This window comes from Lissotriton vulgaris, chromosome 11 (genome assembly GCF_964263255.1).
Source record: "Lissotriton vulgaris chromosome 11, aLisVul1.2, whole genome shotgun sequence".
NCBI classification, from domain to species: domain Eukaryota; kingdom Metazoa; phylum Chordata; class Amphibia; order Caudata; family Salamandridae; genus Lissotriton; species Lissotriton vulgaris.
In genome coordinates this window covers 370,977,210-370,994,257 of record NC_141699.1, presented here as the reverse complement: position 1 = coordinate 370,994,257, position 17,048 = coordinate 370,977,210, and the positions used below count along the sequence as shown (strand labels likewise).

The 17,048-nt window shown below is 50.8% G+C and overlaps 1 protein-coding gene across 2 annotated transcripts in view; it reads right to left on the bottom strand.

Annotated features, from left to right (window-relative positions):
* CNNM3 (cyclin and CBS domain divalent metal cation transport mediator 3) overlaps positions 1-17,048 on the bottom strand; it is a 375,209-nt gene that overhangs the window by 209,074 nt on the left and 149,087 nt on the right. The gene's annotated exons all lie outside the window — the stretch shown is intronic.

The window sequence follows — 17,048 nt, the reverse complement described above, 5'->3', positions numbered from 1 at the left end:
GTCCACCTATTCGACACAGGGCGTACCGAGTGCCAGATCGGGTGCGCGCCTGCATCCAGAACGAAGTCACCAAAATGCTGGCTCTAGGAGTGATCGAGCCATCCGACAGCCCCTGGGCCAGCCCAGTCGTACTGGTCCCCAAGGCTGCCGCCCCGGGCGTTGCCCCCGAGCTCCGGTTCTGTGTGGACTATCGGGGCCTGAACGCCGTTACCAGAACCGACGCTCACCCCATCCCCCGGGCGGATGAGCTGGTTGACCGCATGGGGGCTACCCGCTACCTGAGCATCTTCGATCTAACAGCTGGCTACTGGCAAATCGGCCTCACCCCCAGGGCCCAAGAACGATCCGCCTTCTCTACCCCGGATGGCCACTACCACTTCAAAGTGATGCCATTCGGCATGAAAAACGCCCCAGCTACCTTCCAACGACTCGTGAACCAGGTACTGACGGGCCTCGAAGAATTCAGCGCCGCCTACCTGGAAGATATCGCTGTGTACAGTCGCCACTGGGCAGACCAACTTCACCCCCTCCGAGAAGTCCTGCACGCCCTCCAGCAGGCCGGCCTCACCATCAAAGCCAGCAAATGCCAGATTGGCCAGGGGTCCGTGACCTACCTCGGACACCAAGTGGGGAGCGGTCTGGTGGCCCCCCTTCAGCTCAAGATTGCTGCCATCCAGTCCTGGCAACCCCCGGTCACCCAATCCGAGGTCCGAGCCTTCCTGGGGCTCACCGGATACTACCGGCTGTTTGTAAAGGACTATGGCAGCATTGTGGGGGCCCTCACAGAACTCACATCCAAGAAAAACCCCAAAACAGTCAACTGGACTCCGGACTGTCAAGCGGCCTTCGAGAAGTTGAAGACCGCCATGTGCACCGCCCCGTGCTCCAGGCCCCCGACTACAGCCGGGAATTCATAGTCCAGACGGACGCCTCAGATCATGGCGTTGGGGCAGTCCACTCTCAACTCAACGCCGAGGGAGTCGATCAGCCAGTGGCCTTCATCAGCCGACGCCTGCTGGCTCGAGAACAGCGCTGGAGCACCATCGAGTGGGAGGCCTTCGCAGTGGTATGGGCCCTCAAGAAACTCCGGCCCTACCTCTTCGGTACCCATTTCAGGGTACAGACAGACCACAGACCCCTGCAATGGCTGATGCAGATGCGGGGGGAGAACCCAAAACTGTTGCGATGGTCCATCTCCTTGCAGGGGATGGACTTCACTGTGGAGCATCGTCCTGGCCAGGACCACGCCAACGCGGACGGCCTGTCACGCTTTTTCCGCCTCGGCGAGGAGAGTACCCAAGAGGATGGGTGACTCTCCCTGCCTTCAGCTGGGGGGGACGCATGTTGGACAGGCCTCGTGAAAGGCCCGCTCCCTCCCCGCATGAGAAGGCCCGGACGCCGGCTCTCCCTGTGTCCCCAGAAAGAACCATCCCGGCAACCCACCGAGGCAAACCGCAACCCGTCCCTAACGGGATGCCTGCTCCCGAACATCCCGGCATCGGCTGACCCGGGCCCCCGTCAGCACCATTGCCCCGGCCCAGCCGCCATCTTTGGACACTGCATCACGAGGCCACGTGGCCTCGGCGCGACCCCAACCCTGGGCCTGGCCAGGCCCCGACATCGAGGCACCACCATCCACCCAGGAGGTGAAGAGACCACTTGGCAGGTCAATGGGAGAAAGGAGTGTCGATGGCTCTCCCCCGCCAGGTGCCGATCGCCCCCGGCCTCCCCGGGCGCTGGCTCCACCCCCCTGCTGGGTGTCTGGACTCCCTCATCCCGGACCTCCCGACCTCCAAGCGCGAGGGTCCGGACATCAAAGGAGACCAGACCTATAACTGGGGCAGCTCCAGAGCAGGAAGGCAGATGTATCCTGGAGTCGAGAGACACCTTGAAGAACTCATCCCTGACGGACTGCTGGCGCTGCCGCAGCCCTGCCTTATGAACCATCTCCGAAGCCTGCTGGCGCTGCCGCGGCCCTCTGCAACGTGCATCTTCGTCTGGACCAGCTGGCGCTGCCGCGGCCCATCCTTGTGACTCATCGCTCTTGCCTGCTGGCGCGGCCCCTCTGCAAATAAATCATCGTCGTAGCCTGCAGGTGCTGCCGCGGCCCTCCTTACCGAGAACTATTATCCTAGCCTGCTGGTGCTGCCGCGGCCCTCCTTGCCGAGAACTATCATCCTAGCCTGCTGGCGCTGCCGCGGCCCGACCTTTCAGACCCCTGAGCTCGAGGATTGTGAGCTCCTTCTGGCCGCCCTTGTACCGGACCGGTACCAAGACTGTCCCGCTACCCCTTACCCTACAGAGACTAGAATTGGGAGGATCCTCGTGTCCTCCCCCCCACTGTATCGTTGATAACCTTGCCTCAAGAATCCTATATAAAGTGTGCAGATCGCATCCTTGTGTGGTGTCCATTTGTGGGGGGGAAGTTACTTGTCTGTATTATCGCCGGAGACGGCCCTCACCGGAGGCCTCTCCCCCTGTACTCGGCCGACCCTCCGGGTCCCCGTCTAACATTCTGCATAAGAACCGTTTCTCTGTGAGGCACCTCTGGCTCTTGTTTAACATTTACACTATTGATACAACGTTTATTGCCTCATCAGGATCTCCATGAAAGTTGTGACTCGTACCAGTCTCTTTTTGACCACTCGCTCGGAAATCTCCGTCATCTGACACTTGTTGGCACAAATGCGCAGGATAGAGTGGCTGTGACTGACAGCAGAGGGCCTGAACGGACCCTGCTCTGTCAAACACAGCGTGATGTTGAGCACCCGGCAATCATTCTAATGGGCCCGGCTGAATAGCTCAGCTGGGGCTCAGATCGGGGCTGCAGAAGCGGCGCCTCGGCTGCCAGACACACCTTCCACTCCGGCTCACCAGCACAGGCAATGAGCATTACTTTTCGTGAGTACCGGTACTCTCCTCAGCAGAAGAAAAAGTGCTGGTACTCAGAGTGATAAATCTGAGAAGTGCCGGTACTCAGTACTGGTGAGTACCGGCCCATTTAAAGCACTGCCTGCAGTGTTGTTGTCCCTTCGTCACTCCAGCACAAAATATCTGTCCCTTCATCTGTCTCTTTACTCCAGTAATACTTCTGTCACTTCGCTCCTACCCTCCTACCATGGCTCGAACACTAGATCCGCTCTTCCTTCGCTACCGCACACGGACCTTGGCCTGCTGTGATCTTCCATCCTTGTCTCCTGTGGGTGTCTGCGGGAGTTCTCCTCACCCCACCTCTGTCCATGGTTTACACATTGCGTGCCCGGAGCAGATGCACGCTCATGAGATGAGTTGGGACATTTGCTTTGTCTCAGAGGTGTGGACTGAGCCCATACCATGTCGGCTTGCACGCGATCACTTGTGGACAAGGAGAGAGACAGACCCCTTGCTTCACAATCTTTCATATCACTCAGACATCCTGACCAGTGGTGGAGCTCACCAGGCGGGCGGCCACAACGGTGGGCGTTGTTCAGAAGGGTCAGAGGTCAAGACCTAAGGAATCCAACGCATAGCCTCCTCATCTTGTGAGTTAGTGCGCTTTGGTGTTAGGTCATATGTAAAACGAAGGCCTTGTTAGCGCATGCCTCCTGACACGTTCTAAATCCCGGCGCGCTTCGGGTTTCCCGATTATGCTAAGATTTTGTAGGCATTTTATAAATCAGAAAAAATGCACAGGCCACGTTTAAGAAACTAGTTTTAAGTTTTAGGGAGCTACCTTGTACATAAAACCAAACATGTCGTTAAGCAGACTCACAAAAAAAAATATAGAACTTGACTCATGCAAGTTCCCACCCATGTTTTGGGTTAAACTTCTGATGTGTGAAATCCACACCGCTTCCAAAAGCACACCTGGGAGGCTCTGGCAGTCACATGTTCCGACCGCCCCCATACATGCACCCCCTGCAGGTGTGTCCATGTCACTGAAGCCCCACAGGGGACCCTCTGATGCGGCGGTTTTTGTTCCTTTAAAGAAGGATGGATCCATAATAGTATTTCCAAGTATGTTTATTGGAAGACAAGCAGGTACACCTTATCCTGTCCAGCTGTACTCAATAACTGACTACAGTCCCCCCATTCTAGAGTCTAGCTGCAGTGCATCTTCCATCACCATGGTACCAGGAGAATGCACTACACCAAGACGAGATCGAAGCATTCTCAGCACGATCATGGATCTTGGGGAAAGAACACTCAACCCCACTTGAAGAATGCGCGGAGAAACGGACGTTGTTCAGGTATCGTTATTGAATTCAGAAGGTAGAAGTAAAAATCGACCACTTAATCCATATATTGATTGCAAAGTTAACAATGCGGCAACATTCAACTCTTTTTACAATCCAGGCTTCATTCACGAGTGTCCAAACTGCTTATTGCTAGAATATCTGACTATCACAGGAACTCCCATTTTAAAAATCAAGAATCACACGAAGTTCATTGCGCAAATGTCGGATATGTTCATTAAAAATCAGACGCATTCCTGAATTCAAGCATTTCTTAAATATAAACGTTTCCCAACCATCAAGTAAATGAAAAGGATACAAAGTAATATTTCCTCCTTAACTCACAGAGTACGGTAAAGTCCAGAAAGGTTCTGCCTTCGTTATTTATCATGAAAAGTTTCCTCAATTCTTTACTCACGGAGTATTGTAAAGTCCAGAGTGGTTCTTCCTCCGTTTATTTTTAAAACAAAGTATCTTCTCAAAAGAATGTTCAAAACCAGGAAAGGAGTTCACTATAAAAAAAATTTAAAATTTTTTTTTGCGTAGGTGCTTTAATCTTCCTGCTTGCTGCTGTTCAATCCCGACCTCAGTCGCCAAAATGTAAAGAAGGATGGATCTATAATAGTATTTCCAAGTATGTTTATTGGAAGACAAGCAGGTACACCTTATCCTGTCCAGCTGTACTCAAAAACTGACTACAGCCCCCCCATTCTAGAGTCTAGCTGCAGTGCATCTTCCATCACCATGGTACTAGGAGAATGCACTACACCAAGATCCCACAGTTCCTTCCTCTTTATGACGGGTCTGTGACAGGGCCAGTCATGGCGGCTTTTCATCCGAGCCCCTCTTTAGTGCGCCTTTCACGGTCACGGACAATGATCTGGGCGCTGTTAATCCTGGCACTGTTCACGCCCAGGATATGGGAGGAAGAGGGAGCAATGCAACGTATAGACTCGTAACATGAAACCCGGGGTCCAACTCGAGAAAATACCGAGAATTATTTCTTTACTGACCTGCAGAAAAGTGGGGATCTTTCAAGCGGACAAAAATTAAAACAAGTAAAATAAGCCTAACTTCACTACGCAGCAGCTGCTCTGTAGCGCAACCCGGGTTAAGAGGCAACCTGGGTTAAGAGCCAACCGGCCTCTACCGCGTCACGTCGCGTTGCCAACCTCCCCGGCTCTGTGCATTGCCTCTGGTTCACTGCTGTCCCATGACCACGCACGCGCAGTTTCATCTCCCCGGATTCCTGTGTGCGCTCTTAGCAGCCGTCGTGGTCGCTGTGAGTGCGACAGACTCCCTCCCGCCCGTGGAAAGAGGCTGCCCGAGGAGATTACCTGCCGAGGGAGGCTGCCAAGTGACACCTGGGCAGCGCAGAGGTCTTTGCTCCTTCCACAGCCCGAGTGAGTGGGTGGCCAGTAGCTGAAGCCTTGAGCACGAGTTTGGGTCTGTGGGGCGGGTCCTTTCTGGTGTCAGACCCGGTAGTAATTAAAACGAGTAAAATGCGGGCCGTGGAGCTGAGGGGGGAGGGAAGGTGAAAGTAACGTCATGAGGCTTGCAAGGGAAGACAGGCAATGGGCACAGCACGTAACTATGTGATGAACGCGTGCGTTCACCGATCCGATCCGAGCTGCAGCCTGCGCGTGCCCATCTCCTGTCGCCCTTGCAAGCCCTTGAAAGCAGAGTCGACTACTATAGGTCTCGCAGCGACAGCGCTTCACAGGTGCGAGACCTAAAAGGGGTGTCGTCGAAATACATTAACGCTGATACTTTATCAAAAGCAAAGTTAGGGGAATCGTCGTTAACCTTATTTACAGAATCCATCAAACTATTGATGTACAAGCAAAATAGTGTTGGGCGAGGACGCAATCCTGCCAAACTCCCCTACTGACTCTAAAGGGTTCTGAGCACCTCCCCCGTTTCCCATATTGGACCAGTGGAAGGTTTTCCTCGTGCATTCTCCTAAACATGTGACATAGATAAAGAAGAAAGCCCATAACAGTTAGTACTGACCAGAGCTTATCTCTTGGTACTAAATCGAAAGCGGAGTTAAGATCCACAAATATTAAATAGAGACTACCACCCTCCAGAATAAGTTTTCCAATATAGGAGTTGCCGCCTAAAGACTTGATCTACAGTGAAGGTGCGTTGTCTAAAACCTGCTTTGAATGGACTAATGACATTAAGGGCCACTATCCACTCCAGCAGTCGTACCAATAAAACCCAGTCAAAAACATTCTGCCTTACATCAATCAGACTAATGGTTCTGTAGATGCCTGGTAACAGAGGAGAATCCTTCTTATAGACTGGTATAATTTCTGCTCCAGCCCATGATTTGGAGATGCATACCCTCCATTATAGCATTAAAGATCACCCACAAATATGGCCCCCAAACCGCCAGTTCTGAAAGGAAGAAATCCCCATTTACAATACCAGGTGCCTTATGGGGGGCTATTTTACGGATGGCACTGAGCACTTCTGACAGGGTTATCACAGGATAATCCTGTAGGCCACACAAAGGCAATTACATGCTTAGATGGCATTCGCCAGCACCCCTTTGAGTTTCATGGCCCACCTGTGCATCATACAAGGCTCTATATTGCTCATTATAAGCTTAGACAGCAATATTGGACTCAAAACTGGCCCTGCCCTCCCCATTCTCAAATGTTACTATGTTCCAAAAAGCCTTTGGACCTTTACTCTTTAAGGCCCCAAAAAGAGACTCCCACTTAGACTGGTCCCAGGTTTTTTTCACCAACTTAATGGTATCTCTATAGATAACCCTCCTAAATTTAATCCGGGATCTGTCCTTGTTCTTTATAGCTTCTAACAGAGCTAATTTGGCATCAGTGCTGGTTGAACCAAGAGAGGCTATTCTGCCTGTGGCCTCTATTCTGCACTTCTATATACAATAATCCTTTATTTTATCAGTTAATGTTGTGTGGATCTTAGCCACCCCTGCAAGCGAGGAGATTTTGCCACCTGATGCTGTAACTTTGCTCAGATCCATTAGGGGATTGCCAACCGTCTCATACATGGCATCAATTAAATCAGGGGAATGCTGTATTGCGGTCCAGCGTATCCTAGGCCTGAATGATGTCAATCTTAGTCTATCGTCCAACTGGTCGCTACATGTTGCCCGAGCTCTTTTTGCAGGTAGGACAAGATCAAGAGTCAAAGCGTTGTGGTCACCATCATACCTGGGCAGAACTATGAAATTTAAGACAAATGGCTATATCTTTATGTCCACAAGGATGTAATCAATTAAGAACGAGGACCCTACCCGGTTAAATGAATGCATCCTCCGATCGTCCGATTTAGTCCGCTCATTGCTAGCCCGCAAAGAATGGTTCAAGGTAAGAGGACTGATTTGAAGAGCCAAAGGAGGCCACTTTTAGATAGGAGCTATATTCAACACTGGGATGGCCCACAGCCTGTCTTCCTCACATAAACTACCCCCATTATTTACATTTAGAGGCTCAAATTGACAATTAAAGTCACCCCCTATGACCTAATAAGCATTCTCCGAGGTGGAGAACAAAAGAGTGGATAATTGCTCCACAACAGGAGATTCATGACCATGGCTCATAGGTCTCAAATAGACATTAACCAAAACAAGAACTTTGGGGGCAAAGGTGAGTGAAACACACAATACATCATTTGAGGCAAACTCAATCATCTTGGCCTTGCAACCCAGGTGTGTTACTACCCATATAGTTAGCCCCCCAGATGGTCTGCCCCTCGATCTGGTAGTGGTGGCCATCATAAAGGCCGCAAATCCCAAATTCCAGACTTCTTCTGTGGACCACATTTCCTGAAACAGACGAACATCGTAGTGATCTATGAAAGACCCCCAGTTGTACAGTCCAGTTTGTTCTTTAAGCCAGCAAGATTCAAAGAACACCACCTTCAGAGATTTTAAACCTTCCAGAGCTTCTAAAGTGGACATTTAGGACTCCTCCCTTTGAGGTGGCAACTGGCTGCCCCCAGGCCCAGAGAGGGGTATACTACAGTCCGGATCATCTACCCCATGATCACACCCCTGTTTGTTCATGACTCTAGCCTCCAAAAAGGGCCCCACAGGAGGGGGATCCTGCTTCAAGTGGCAAGACCTTGTGTGGACCCATAGTCTATTCTTGTTCCCTTCTCTACCAAGAACCGAGGCTTGTGTATACCACCTTGTATACTTCATCCTGCCAACCACCTCCACCCTTGATGGACCTACAAGAGCTGGGTGGGTTCCGATTGAGAGAACTGGAAGGATTACTAGTGTTTCCATATTCCTGTTCCCTCCCCCTCAGGTATTTCCCCTCATGTGTCTTAGGAACCTTGACCTCAACATGCCCAAAAAGTCAGTCAATCCCCTCCAATAAATCTGTTTGCTAAAGGTATTGAATAGAGCAGGGAACCAGGCGTCTGATAAGTATAGCTACCCGACTTATAAGATGAATTCTGGGGAGCTAGGGCACGTTGGCTTTGGTCACCTTGAGGCAGTCTATAGAAATAGCCAAGTGCTGAAAGCATTATCGCTGAGCCCTGTTCCTGCCCAGAAAGCTCACCTGCCACAAGATTATAGGCCAGCTTAGGGCTCCTAAAGTTAGTGGCACAATCTCCATGCCTGCCCTCGGGGCCCTTACCTATCCAACTCGTCCTGCAGGTCATAAGAATGTCACCAGCCCTATCATAGGGATAGTGTCTAAATTTCGCAAGCCAATGTTGGCATTTAGTAGTTAAATCCTCCTGGGTTTCCCTCCAACTCATTTTTAACTCCACAGAAACACAATAAAAGGACATGAGGCAGGGGGAACATTGATGGTTAGGGGTTTTACAGCGTCAGTACTGGAAGTCTCAGACCAATAGCTCTCAGCCTCACTCATGGGATGATCCCTACCAGTGCCTTTGGACAAGCAAAGTCTCGGACGTGCACTATTTGGTTCTACCAGGCCCCCAAGATTATTGGCACTATTGTTCCTCTCATATGGATTCAAATTACAAGCCTGTGGCGTTTTGTCCAAAAGAACAAGATCAGTTTGACATATCACATCCACTCTGACCTGTGACGCCCCCTCACTGGTCTAGCTATAAGCCTCCCATACAATTTAACCAACATGTCCAAATGGCCCATTAGAGGGGTGAGTTCTTCATGGAGGATAATTTTAAACGTTCTCTAGGACAGCTTTTACTATGTTGGTGGCCCATAAGGGTAGCTAACACCCCCCACATCTCTATCGACACACACAGACTATATAAGCAGGTATAAAACAAGAACTGTCATCAACTTCTCCAGCACGTTTGTTGGACTCCGGCGTGTAGAATGAATTGGACCAGCACTTGGCAGCCAGGGTAGGTTTTGGCAGTCATTAGTTAATTTCCTCCTTGGGCCAATATCTCCTTGTGGAGCGGGGGCTGGTTTAGTCCCACTGACAAGCTGATCAGGAGTACAGGATAGAGAAGATGATGAACCTGATGGGGAACAGTGTGGATCAGTTGATAAGGAGAGTTGTCACTCTGTTAGTTGGCTCTCTGCAACATTCCATCGATCAAAGTGGGTTGTGGGGATAGCTCTGATGGCTGAGTCGTCCCTTGGAAGGTTTGCTTCCCCATCGTTGATCTCAGAGGTCTTAACTTAATGCCCCACCAAGTTCGCCTAGAGTAGGCCAAAGATCAAGTAAATGGCAATGGGGTCCTGTCTTGGTTCCCCCCCCCACCCTCCCCCCCCCCCCAAAGTCCCAACAGTCCCAACGATACAGTAAATAGTGGAGACCAAACGTAGATCCACTCATCAAAAATAGTCTTGTTTGCATAAGGTCCAACAAAAAATGTATATGGCAGGGCCCAGCTCCCTTCGGCTGTGGATGAGCCAGGAGGGCCTGCTCTTAGCCCAGGCCAAGCCCAGGCACGACCCACGCTGTGGGACTTGGCGTGTACTTTTAGCACACTGTCCTGGGCTGACTCACTCACACCAGGCTGCACTCTGGGGGACGAAGTCCCACCCCCAATGATGCTATGGCAAGGGAAGAATCAGGGCCCCCACTGCTGCGGCTTTCACCCACGCTCACTTACTGCGGGACTCGGCGTGTGCTTTTAGTGTGTCGTCCTGGGCTGACCAACCCACACCAGGCTGCACTCTGGGGGATGGAGTCCCACTGCAGAAATGCTTCGGCAAAGGAGGAATCAGGGCCTCCGCTGCTGCCGCTTTCACCCACTATATACATATATGGCTGCTCCTAAAGAGATACATGAAAAGGTGCTCACGAAAGGCATTGGTTAATTATGGTACTCATCTAGTCAGAGTTTTAGTGATGGTCTAGTCACAAATGACACAACAGAAAAGGAGTACCGCTCAATGCCAAGCCATATCTTTGCAAGATTACGAATTTCTGGAGAAATTACGTTTCTAAGACCCTTGCGTGCCCCTATATTGGCCGTTTGCTGACAGTAGTTCCACAGAGATGAGGGCATTATACACTAATCCACTATAAATGCCAAATAGCACTGATATGTCTTACTTAAAAAATGCCTGGATGTGAAAATGGAACCAGGAGGGATAACCTAAAACAATTTCAATTCAGCCAAAACTAGAACAAGCGCGCTTGATGGTTAAGTTAGAAAACTTTCCGTAAAATTCAGGAAACAAGAAAAAAAAAAACAGCTATGGCTTTTACATCATACAAATGGGTTTGCAACCAAAGGCAAACTTTTGCAAACTTTGCATGCAAACCACCTACCAAGCAGAGTTACTTCAATTACAACTGAAAAATACAATTGCCACCATCGTCCGACAACACAGCCTCATCATGGTATCCTACACCAAAGACACCCAGCTCATCCTCTCCCTCACCAACAACCTCACCACCGCCAAACTCAACTTCCAGAAAGGAATGCAGGACGTTGCAGCCAGGATGACCAACAGCTGCCTAAAGCTCAACTCCAAGAAGACCGAAGTCCTCAGAACCACCCCCTCAACATGGGACAGCACCTGGTAGCCCACCGCCCTCTGCAGCCTACCATCCCCCATGGACCATGCCAGAAACCTCGGCATTGTACTCGACTCGTCCCTCTCCATGAGCAGACGGGTCAACACTGTCACCTCCAGCTGCTTCAACACCCTCCACATCCTCTGTAAGACATTCAAATGGATCCCCCCCGAGTCAAGGAAGACAGTCCCCCACGCACTCATCACCAGGAGGCCGAACTATGGAAACGCACTCTACGCCGGCATAAACAAGTCCCTACTCCGCAAACTCCAGACAAAGCAGAACACCACCACCAGAATCGTCCTCGCATACCTCGACACGAGCACATCAGCCAACACCTACGGAAGCTCCACTTGCTCCACGTGGAGAAGAAATTCACCTTCAAAATACTCACCCACGCCTACAAAACGCCGGACCCAAATACCTCAACGACAGAGTCACCCTCCACGTACCCAAAAGAAACAAATAGTTTCTTACCTGTCGGTGTAGTTTTGCAGCTTGAAGATCTTTCTGGATTCACTATGCTGTGCATTATTCCGCGGTCTTGTGGGAATCGTAGTCTTTTCTTAGTTTTTTGTTTTTTTTGTAGCCCAGGTGGGCGTCGACGTCCCACCCTTTGGTGTGTTTCCGGTGACGTCGGCACGATTCCTGTGGAAGCACCCACTCTTGGGCGCCATCTTCGGATTCTTTTTTCTCGTGTTTGTTCTGTTACCGAAGTAATGGCAATGTTCTAGTAAGTCATTCACCGCTTTAACCTTCAAGGTTTGTTTGTTCAAGTAGTTGTCCATGTTTTTAAACCCCCTTCCTCTCCAGCCTCATCTTTCTGGCGGAGGTGGGTGGGTTCGCTAGTGAATCCAGAAAGATCATCAAGCTGCAAAACTACACCGACAGGTAAGAAACTATTAGTTTTGCAGCGTGAATCTTTCTGGATTCACTATGCTGTGCAAAGACTTTGTAGCGGTTTCTCATTTTTGTGGCGGCTGGGTGGAAGATGAGCGTTGGTTATTGAATATGTGTTGAAGCACCTTTTGTCCGACTTGTGCTTCCTTGTTCATCTGTATATCCACGCAGTAGTGCTTCGTGAACGTGTGCACTGAAGCCCATGTTGCCGCCAGGCATATTTCCTGAATGGGTGTGTTGGCCAGGAAAGCTATTGTAGCTCCCTTTTTCCTGGTAGAGTGGGCCCGTGTCCCCCCTGCCAGTTCTTCCCCTGCCTGTTTGTGGCAGAATTGTATCGTCTGTGCGATCCATCTCGCAATTGTTCCTTTAGTTACTGGCTTTCCCATGAAGCTCTTTGTGAAGGAAACAAAGAACTGCTTTGTTTCCTGTGATCCTTTGTCCTTTCAATGTAGTGCATTACAGCCCTTCTGGCGTCTAGGGTGTGAAGAGCTCGTTCAGCGCTTGTTGTCGGTTTCTGGAAGAAACTTGGTATTTGTATAGTTTGATTCATGTGGAACCCTGACATCACCTTCGGAATGAAGTGTGGGTCTGTTCTAATTACCACCCTATCATTTTGGATTTGGATGTAGGGTTCCTGTAACGTTAACGCCTGAAGTTCGCTTACCCTACGCAGCGAGGTGATTGCTACCAGGAAAGCTGTTTTCATTGTTAGCCTCTCTAGGGATGCTTTGTGAATTGGTCCGAAAGGATGTTTCATCAGTTCTGTTAGTACCAGGTTAAGGTTCCATGCAGGTGGTGGCACCCTCTTTGGAGGTGCAATCCTCTTTGCTCCTTCTAGGAATCTTTTAACCACTTGTGAGGTGAAGGCCTCCGTGCCTCCCGAAGTACCCTCAGGGTGCTTTCTGGTAGTTTCAGATGCGCAAATTCTATGTCCTCAGGAGCCACGCTACCAGGCTCAGGCTCTCTGGCTCTGGGTGTAGCACCTGCCCGTTTTGCATGGTGAGCAGATCCTTTCTCCTTCCGAATTTGTGGCGTGCGCTCTGTGCCATCTCCATGATCTGTGAATACCATGTCTGCCTGGCCCACTGTGGTGCGACCAGTATCAGTGTCATGTTGCTCGCTCTGCACTTGCTGAGGACCTTGTGCATCAGCGGTATCGGGGGGGAAAAGCGTAAGCAAATGTCCTCGACCAGTCTATCCATAGGGCATTCCCCAGGGACCCCTCTCCGGGCCGCCTGGATGCGAAGCTTCTGCATTTTGGCGTGTTGCAAATAGGTCCACCGACGTTGTCCCCCACCTGTCGAACAGCCTTTTCATCTCCTGTGCATTGAGCTCCCATTCGTGGGTTGCCGATGTCTGTCTGCTGAGCCAATCTGCTTCTACGTTGTCCTTTCCTGGGAAATGAATGGCTAGCAGGTCTATGTTGAGAGGGATGGCCCAAGTCCATATCTCCTGCGCCAGCTTCGAAAGCGTGGCCGATTGTGTTCCACCCTGCTTGTTGATATAGAACATCGCTGTAGTGTTGTCCGTCTGGATCAACACCCTCTGGTTGTACAGTTTTGTCTGAAAGGCTTTTATAGCAAGGAAAACTGTCTTCAACTCCAGGAAGTTGATGTGCTTTATCGCATCTGCTGCTGTCCACAGACCCCTCACTTTGAGTTTCTCCAAGTGAGCTCCCCATCCCTTCTGGGATGCATCTGTGGTGATGGTCACCGTTGGCGGCGTTAGAGGCTTTCCCCTTGTCAGGTTCTCCATGTTCCACCATGCCATTTCTTTCTGCACTGCGTGCGTTACAACCACTAGATCCTCCCAACGCCCTGCTGCTTGTTACCATTCCCCCTGTAACCACTCCTGCAAGGGTCTCATGTGCAGCCGCACATTTGGCACTAGGTGAATGCATGATGCCATCATGCCCATGATCTTGCTCGCTGTTCTCACTGTCAGAGCTTGCCCCCTCTGGTAGAGCTTCGTCTCCTTCACCAGTGCAACTGACCTCTTCTCGCTTGGGAACACCTTGCTCTGTACGGTGTCGATCTGAGCTCCCAGGAAGATCTTTATTTGTTCTGGTTCCATTGAGGATTTCCCCCAGTGTATGGAGAATCCCAGGTCCATCAGTGTTCTTGTCACTCTCAGTGCATGCTCCTTGCATATCTGGTATGACCTTGCTTTTATCAGCCAGTCGTCCAGGTAAGAGTATACGTGTATTCCCTCCCTTCTTCGGTGTGCTGCGACTGTTGCTAGGCACTTTGTGAAGACCCTTGGCGCCGACTTTAAACAGAACGCTAGGGTTGTGAACTGATAGTGGTGTTCCCCTATGGCGAATCTGAGCAGATGTTTGTGACTTCTGTTCATTGGTATGTGTAGGTAGGCATCCTTTAGGTCTATGGTGACCATGAAGTCTCCTTTTTGCAATTGAGGGAGCACCTCTTGCAGGGATGTCATTTTGAACTTTTGCGTTCTTATGAATTTGTTTAAGAACCTTAGGTCCAGGATGGGTCTCATTGTTTCGTCTACCTTGGCACCAGGAAGTACGTAGAATACACCCCTCTGTTCCTTTCTCTGTAAGGTACTGGTTCTATGGCTTGTTTTTGCAGGAGCTCTCCCACTTCCTTTTGGAGTAGCTGCAGCTCTTTCTTTGCTAGTTGCCTTCTCTTTGGCTTTCTGCTTGTTGGTGTCTTTTCCAGCTCTATGCAGTATCCGAACTGCATAATGTTTAGAACCCATTTGTCTGAAGTTATTTTCTTCCACTCCTGGAAGTAATGTTTTAGTCTTCCTCCCACTGGTCTCCCATGCCCGCAGGTACTTAGTGCGCCTGACCCCTGCGTGCTGTCCTCGTGCCTCACCCTGGGAGTTCTTATTTGGGTGGGCACACGTTGGCTGACCAAGTCACTTGGTGGGGTGTTGCTGACCACCCCTCCTATTCTGGCCCCGTCTATTGCCTCTCCCGCGAAAGGGCTGGCCCCTCTGCTGGTATTGCCAGGACTGCTTTTGTTGGCCTTGCTGTGTTTGGTTCTCCGCCTGGTGGGATTGTTGCAACGCCTGGTGCGATGTTCCTGGCTGGTTCCCACCCCTGCCGTTGGGCCTTCGTGATGGGGTGCCCCTTTTGGACCCTCTGAACTGCAATGCCCCCATGGACCTTGCTGTTTCATTGTCCTTTTTTAGTTGGCTGAGCTTTTTGTCTACTGGGCCCGAACAAGGTCTGTCCGTTAAACGGGGTGTTCAGTATGCTGTGTTGTACTTCTGGCATGAAGCCTGACACCCTTAGCCAGGCTTGTCTTCTTTCTGTGATGCCCATCATTATGAGCCTACTGGAGGTGTCCGCTCCGTCCAGAGCTGTCTTGATGCAAGAGTTTGCCACATTCTTCCCTTCTTCGACTAGGTTTTCAGCTCTCTCTCTGAATTCCTGAGGTATATTTTTCATCAACTTGCCCAGTTCCTTCATGATTTGGTACTGATGTCTGTTTAGTTGTGCAATGGAATTGGCCATTCACCAGTGCATCGCAGCATTCCTCTCAATTCTTCTCCCAACCAAGTCCATCCTCTTGTTCTTCTTGTCTGGAGGTGGTCCTGAGGTAGTAGACACATTAGCCCTCTTCCTTGGAGTGGCAGCAATGATTTGAGTCTGCTGAGACCGTGCCCTGGATATAGGCTAGGTCCTTGGAAGAATGTTTGTACTTCTTTTCAGTCCTTGGGGTGACTGCCTTGCATGTAGCCAGCTCCCTGAAGGCTTCTTTCCCTTGTGCCATGACACTTTCTAGCATTGGCAGGTACTGGCTCTTGGTCTGTGTGGGGAGCAATGTCTCTAGGAGAAAGCCAGCCTTCTGCTGCTCTTCGTCGAGTTTCACCTTGAAGACAGCCGCTGCATTCCTGATGACCGTGTTGTACACGCCAATGTCATCTGCGGCGAAGGCCTCGAAGGATAAGTGTCGACACTTTCTTCGGGACTCTGTACAACATCTTTCCAGTCGATCTCCTGACTTTCCGAGGTCGCCGAACCCAGGAGCGGCCTGCGGTCGTCGTCCTCCTCATAGTAGTCGAAGGCCTCGTCTTCGTCCGGTTCATTCGACATTCCCCGACTGTTTCTCAGCTTCATACTCTTCCTCCTCGACCACCTCATGCACCTGTGGCTTGGGCTTCGTCGGGATTATGTAGTCTTTCAGTCTGGCGTTGAAATCCTTCTTTCGTTGCAGGATGTTTTCCATTTCAGCTTCGAGACGCCTCTTCTTCTCCATTTCGGCAGCCAGATCTGCGTCTAATGGGTCGGTCGATCTCTTCGGCGGTAAATTTTGCGCCGAACCAATTTTTGGCGTCGAAGGTTTCGGCACCGAGCTTATCTTCGGCGTCATCGCTGGGGCCTTTTTTGGGTCCTTCTCCCTCGGCGTCGGACGTTCCTTTTCGGAGAAGTTTTTCGACGGCTTTAGCTGTTTTTCAGCTCTCGGCACCGGGGACTCCTTCTCAGAGGATCCGCTGGGCCTGGGTTTAGGTGCGGGCGCCGAAGCTTTCGGCGCCGGCGCTTTCGAGGATTTTCCGTCGATCTTTCGAGACTCCTGGTCTCTCGGGGCTTTAGGGGCCGTCGAGTCTCCTACCGTCTTCGTAATATCGGTCTCTACGACCGTGTAGCCGTCGTCTTAGTCGGCGTCGTTGTTGTCTTCTTCGTTTGAAGATAGGCCCTTGTCTCAAAGGGATGGAGGCTGGCCCTTGCCCTGCATCGTGGTGTTGGCTACTCTCTGCCTCGCTGGAACCCGAATAGTTTTCGGCGTAAAAACGGAGTAGGCGTAGCAGTTGCTGCTCTCGTGGTCTACTGGTAGGCAGAGGTTGCAAACCGGGTGCTGGTCCTTCTGTGCCTACTTGTGGTGGCAATTCGCGCAGAACTTGAAAGGAGTCTTGTACATCTCATGCGTTCAAGGGGCCCCCTGCGCTCGCATTCCTCGATGGAATATCGAAGTTCTGGATCTTT